The sequence below is a fragment of the Mandrillus leucophaeus genome, unplaced genomic scaffold (genome assembly GCF_000951045.1).
Source record: "Mandrillus leucophaeus isolate KB7577 unplaced genomic scaffold, Mleu.le_1.0 Scaffold196, whole genome shotgun sequence".
NCBI lineage: Eukaryota > Metazoa > Chordata > Mammalia > Primates > Cercopithecidae > Mandrillus > Mandrillus leucophaeus.
This window is the reverse complement of record NW_012101987.1, coordinates 2,890,084-2,895,037: the sequence shown is the minus strand read 5'-3', so window position 1 is coordinate 2,895,037 and position 4,954 is coordinate 2,890,084. Positions and strand designations below refer to the sequence as shown.

General features: G+C 34.8%; 1 pseudogene across 1 annotated transcript in view; it reads left to right on the top strand.

Moving 5' to 3' along the window:
* Positions 1-4,954, top strand: part of LOC105538645 — a 38,754-nt pseudogene that overhangs the window by 32,240 nt on the left and 1,560 nt on the right. The window contains exon 5 of the transcript XR_001005941.1: positions 4,387-4,954. The product of XR_001005941.1 is annotated as a zinc finger protein 431-like (transcript). The remainder of the gene's footprint in view (positions 1-4,386) is intronic.

The following is a 4,954-nucleotide window of genomic DNA, read 5'->3' as shown; positions in this document are numbered from 1 at the left end:
AGAGACGGGGTTTCACCGTGTTAGCCAGGATGGTCTCGATCTCCTGACCTCGTGATCCGCCCGTCTCGGCCTCCCAAAGTGCTGGGATTACGGGCTTGAGTTTGTAGTTCTCCTTGAAGAGGTCCTTCACTTCCCTTGTTAGATTTATTCCTTGGTACTTTGTTATCTTTGTAGCAATTGTGAATGGGAGTTTATTCATGATTTGGTTCTCTGCTTGTTTATTGTTGGTGTATTGAAATGCTTGTGATTTTTGCACATTAATTTTGTATCCTGAGACTTTGCTGAAGTTGCGTATAAGATGAAGAAGCTTTTGGGCTGAGGCATTGGGGCTTTCTAGATCTAGGATCAAGTCGTCTACAGACAGACAGTTTGACTTCCTGTTTGAATATCACTTATTTATTTCTCTTGCCTGATTTCCCTGGTCAGAAATTGCAATACTATGTTAAATAAGAGTGGTGGGAGAGGGCATCATTTTCTAGTGCCAGTTTTCAAGGGGAATGCTTCCAGCTTTTGCCCTTTGGTATTGGCTATGGGTTTGTCATAGATAGCTCTTATTATTTTGATATATGTTTCGTGAATACCTTGTTTATTGAGAGTTTTTAACATGTTGGGATGTTAAATTTGATCGAAGGCCTTTTCTGCATTTTTGAGATAATCATGTAGTTTTTGTCTTTAGATCTGTTTATGTGATGAATTACATCGATTTTTGTATGTTGAACCAGCCTTCCATCCTGGAAATAAAGCTGACTTGAATTACATCAATTTTTGTATGTTCAACCAGCCTTGCATCCCAGGAATAAAGCTTTTTAACGTGCTGCTGGATTCACTTTGCCAGTATTTTATTGAGAATTTTTGCATTGATGTTTATCAGGAATATTGGCTTGAAGGTTTTTGTGTGTGTGTGTGTGTGTGTGTGTGTGTTGTTGTTGTTTTATTTTGTTATATCTCTGCCATGCTGGCCTCATAGAATGAGTTAAGGAGAGACCCCTTCTTTTCCATCATTTGGAATAGTTTCAGAAGAAATGGTACCAGATCCTCTTTGTGCCTCTGGTAGAATTCAGCTATAAATTTATCTGATCCTGGACTTTTTTGGTTAGTAGGTTATTTGTTACCGCCTCAATTTCAGAACTTGTTATTGGTCTATGCAGGGATTCAACTTCTTCTGGTTCAGTCTTGAAAGGATAGATGTGTCCAAGAATTTTTCCATTTCTTCTCGATTTTCCAGTTTATGTGCACAGAGGTGTTTATAGTATTTTCTGAACATTGTTTTTATTTCTGTGGAGTCAGTGATGAGATCCCCTTTATCACTTTTATTGTCTATTACATTCTTCTCTCTTTTTTTCTTTATTAGTCTAGCTAGCAGTCTATTTTATTAATTTTGTCAAAAAAAAAAAAAAAAAAATCCCGCTCCTGGATCCATTGAGTTTTTTGAAGGGTTTTTTGGGTCTCAGTGTCATTCACTTCCAGTCTGAATCTGGTTATTTCTTGTCTTCTGCTAGCTTTAAGTTTTGTTTGCTCTTGGTTTTCTCATTCTTTTAGTTATGATGTTAGGGTGTCCATTTGAGGTCTAGCTTTTTGATGTGAGTATTTAGTGCTATAAATTTCCCTCTTACACTGCTTTAGCTGTGTTCTAGAAATTCTGGTACATTGTCTCTTCATTCTCATTGTTTTCAAATACTTTCTTGATTTCTGATTTAGTTGTATTATTTATCCAGAAATAAAGAGGAGCAAGTTGTTCATTCAGGAAATTCATTCAGGAGTAGGTTGTTCAGTTTTGATGTAGCTGTGTGGTTTTGAGTAGCTGGGATTACAGGCGCCCGCCACCACACCCAGCTAATTTTTTGTATTTTTAGTAGAGATGGAGTTTCACTATGTTGGCCAGGCTGGTCCCAAACTGTGTCGTGACTCTTTATCCAGCTTGCCCTTCTGTGTCTTTGAATTGAAATATTCAGCCTATTGCATTTAAGGTTAATATTGTTATGTGTGATTTTGATTCTGTCCAAGTGGTGCTAACTGCTTATTTTGCAGAGTTGTTGATTTAGTTGTTTTATAGCGTAATTGATCTTTGTACTTCATTGTGATTTTGCAATGACTGGTAATGGTTTTTTCTCCTTAACCTTTCAGGAGCTCTAGCAAGGCAGGCCTGGTAGTGATGTGTTCCCTTAGCATTTGCTTGTCTCAAAAGAATTTTATTTTTCTCCACTTATGAAGACTTACTACTGTTATTTTATTGTTTTATTTGCTTCTTGTATCTTTGTTCCTCATTTTCTCTTTTTCTGTCTTTGTGTCTTTGTTATACTTGTCTTGATATGCTTTTATTTCTTTCCCATTTGTTTTATGTATCTATGCAAATATATTCTTGGGGTTACCTTGGGGATTATATAAAACCTCTAAAAGATACAACAATGTATTTTAATCTGGTAAAAAATGAACTTCAGGCCGGGTGTGGTGGCTCACACATATATTCCCAGCACTTTGGGAGGTTGAGGCGGGTGGATCACAAGGTCAAGGGATCGAGACCATCCTGGCCAACAAGATGAAACCCCATCTCTACTAAAAATACAAAAATTAGCTGGGCATGGTGGTGCACACCTGTAGTCCCAGCTACTTGGGAGGCTGAGGCAGGAAAATCACTTGAACTCAGGAGGTGGAGGTTGCTGTGAGCTAAGATTGCACCACTGCACTCCAGCCTGGTGACAGAGTGAGACTCCATATCAAAAGAAAAAAAAAAAAGAAAGAACTTCAGTTGCATTGAAAATTTTTTTTCTCATTATATCTGCCTTCAAATTTGTCATTGATGTTGCCAATTATATATTTTATGTTGTATATTCACTAACAAATGTTTATAATGATTTCTATGCTTTTACCTTTCAAATTTTAGAGAATAATTAATATTTTTGCACTATTATTATAATGCTAAGAACTTCCATTTTTGTGTATGTGCATTTTTTTCCCAGAGAATAATGTATTTTATATGATGTTGTGTTGTTTTGTTGAATTATGTTATTTTCAGTAGCAGCAACGGTTATCAGCACCTTTTATATGTAAGGCATATGAAGAGCCAATATACTTTTTCAGTATTTGGTTATTTTTGAAGGTTTTTTTCTTTCTACTTGGCAGGACAGATATGCTGATGGTATTATTCTAACTTGATAGCTATTTTTTTCAGGACTTTGACTATATCGCACAGTTTCCTTCTGGCCTGCAAAGTTTTTTTGACAGTTTACCAGCTATCTCATAAGACTATACTTGTAAAGGACATGTCGTTTTTATCTTGCAGCTCCATTCTCTTCTTCGAAATTGTGCTTATATATGTGTTTGTTATAAATATCTTTGTGTGTAATCCTAGTGTGTTTGTTGAGCGTCATTTTGATATTATTTTTTCTTTCCAAATTTTTTATATTTTCCTTTATAATTTCTGTTTTTTGGGGTATTTTAAATATTTTTGTTCTTATCCTCATTTTTTCCTGATTTTCTGTAGTTCTGTGTTCCTATTTTACTCAGAGTATTCAATTTATTTTCAATTTTAAAAATTAATATATGTACATCTTTTTATGGTTTCTTTCTGAAAATCTTATAATTTTGATGGAAGGATTTTGCCCTATTTTGTATTCATTGTAATCTTTGATTAATATTTGAACATTAAATAAAGCTACCTGTCACATTGTTTATAATGTAGCTTTGTCCTGGCGTAGTCTGAAAACAATTATCTTGGTTTGAGGTCCTGTGAGATTCTCAAACATGTTCTTAGAGTGTGTCTTGTCTAAATTTTTGTGTTTATTTTTTAGTTAAAGGAGTTTATTTCTGTTTCATCTTCATCAGCAATCATTTGCTATATCTGTTCCCTGTCTGTGGTACTGACTGTAACATTTCTGCTGCTGTAACATTTACCTTTGGTCTCAGCAGACTCAAACTAATTCCAAAATATACCACCATTTCTTTCAGCACTTTATGTTATGGGAGACCAGTTTCTGGAAAGGCCCCTAGAAGCAAGTAATATAGATGTATGTGCCAGTATTTTACTTGTTTATTAAAAAAGAAATGAAAAGTTAGCTTCTACTTAGAAAGGCACTATGTAATATTGTTGAGTAGGAAGAACTGTGTTGGCTAAATGCCACAGACTTTTCTTTTTCTTCTGTGTCTTTGCATTCCTGTGTACTCACCTGTGTACTCACCTGGGGAAATTTACACTTATTTTAAGTTGTCCTCAAATGTATTTTGGTCAGTATGTTTTTATTACATTTATATGTCTATGAAGGATTTAGGGCCTATGGTATTTTATTATGGCATCTTGCTTATGTAGTTTGTATAATATAGGTTAGATTTGTAAAGTATGTTTATCAGAGTCTAGTAAGTGGAATAATTTGTTGTTTTTATTTCTTTCAGCTATGTGTTCTTATTTTACCAAAGACCTTTGGCCAGAGCAAGACATAAAAGATTCTTTTCAACAAGTAATACTGAGAAGATACGGAAAATGTGAACATGAGAATTTACAGTTAAGAAAAGGCTCCACAAGTGTAGATGAGTATAAGGTGTACAAAGAAGGTTATAATGAACTAAACCAGTGTTTGACAACTACTCAGAGCAAAATATTTCCATGTGATAAATACGTGAAAGTCTTTCATAAATTTTTAAATGCAAATAGACATAAGACAAGACATAATGGAAAGAAACCTTTCAAATGTAAAAAATGTGGCAAATCATTTTGCATGCTTTTACACCTAAGTCAACATAAAAGAATTCATATTAGAGAGAATTCTTACCAATGTGAGGAATGTGGCAAAGCCTTTAAATGGTTCTCAACCCTTACTAGACACAAGAGAATTCATACTGGAGAGAAACCCTTCAAATGTGAAGAATGTGGCAAAGCTTTTAAGCAGTCCTCAACCCTTACTACACATAAGATAATTCATACTGGAGAGAAACCCTACAAATGTGAAGAATGTGGCAAAGC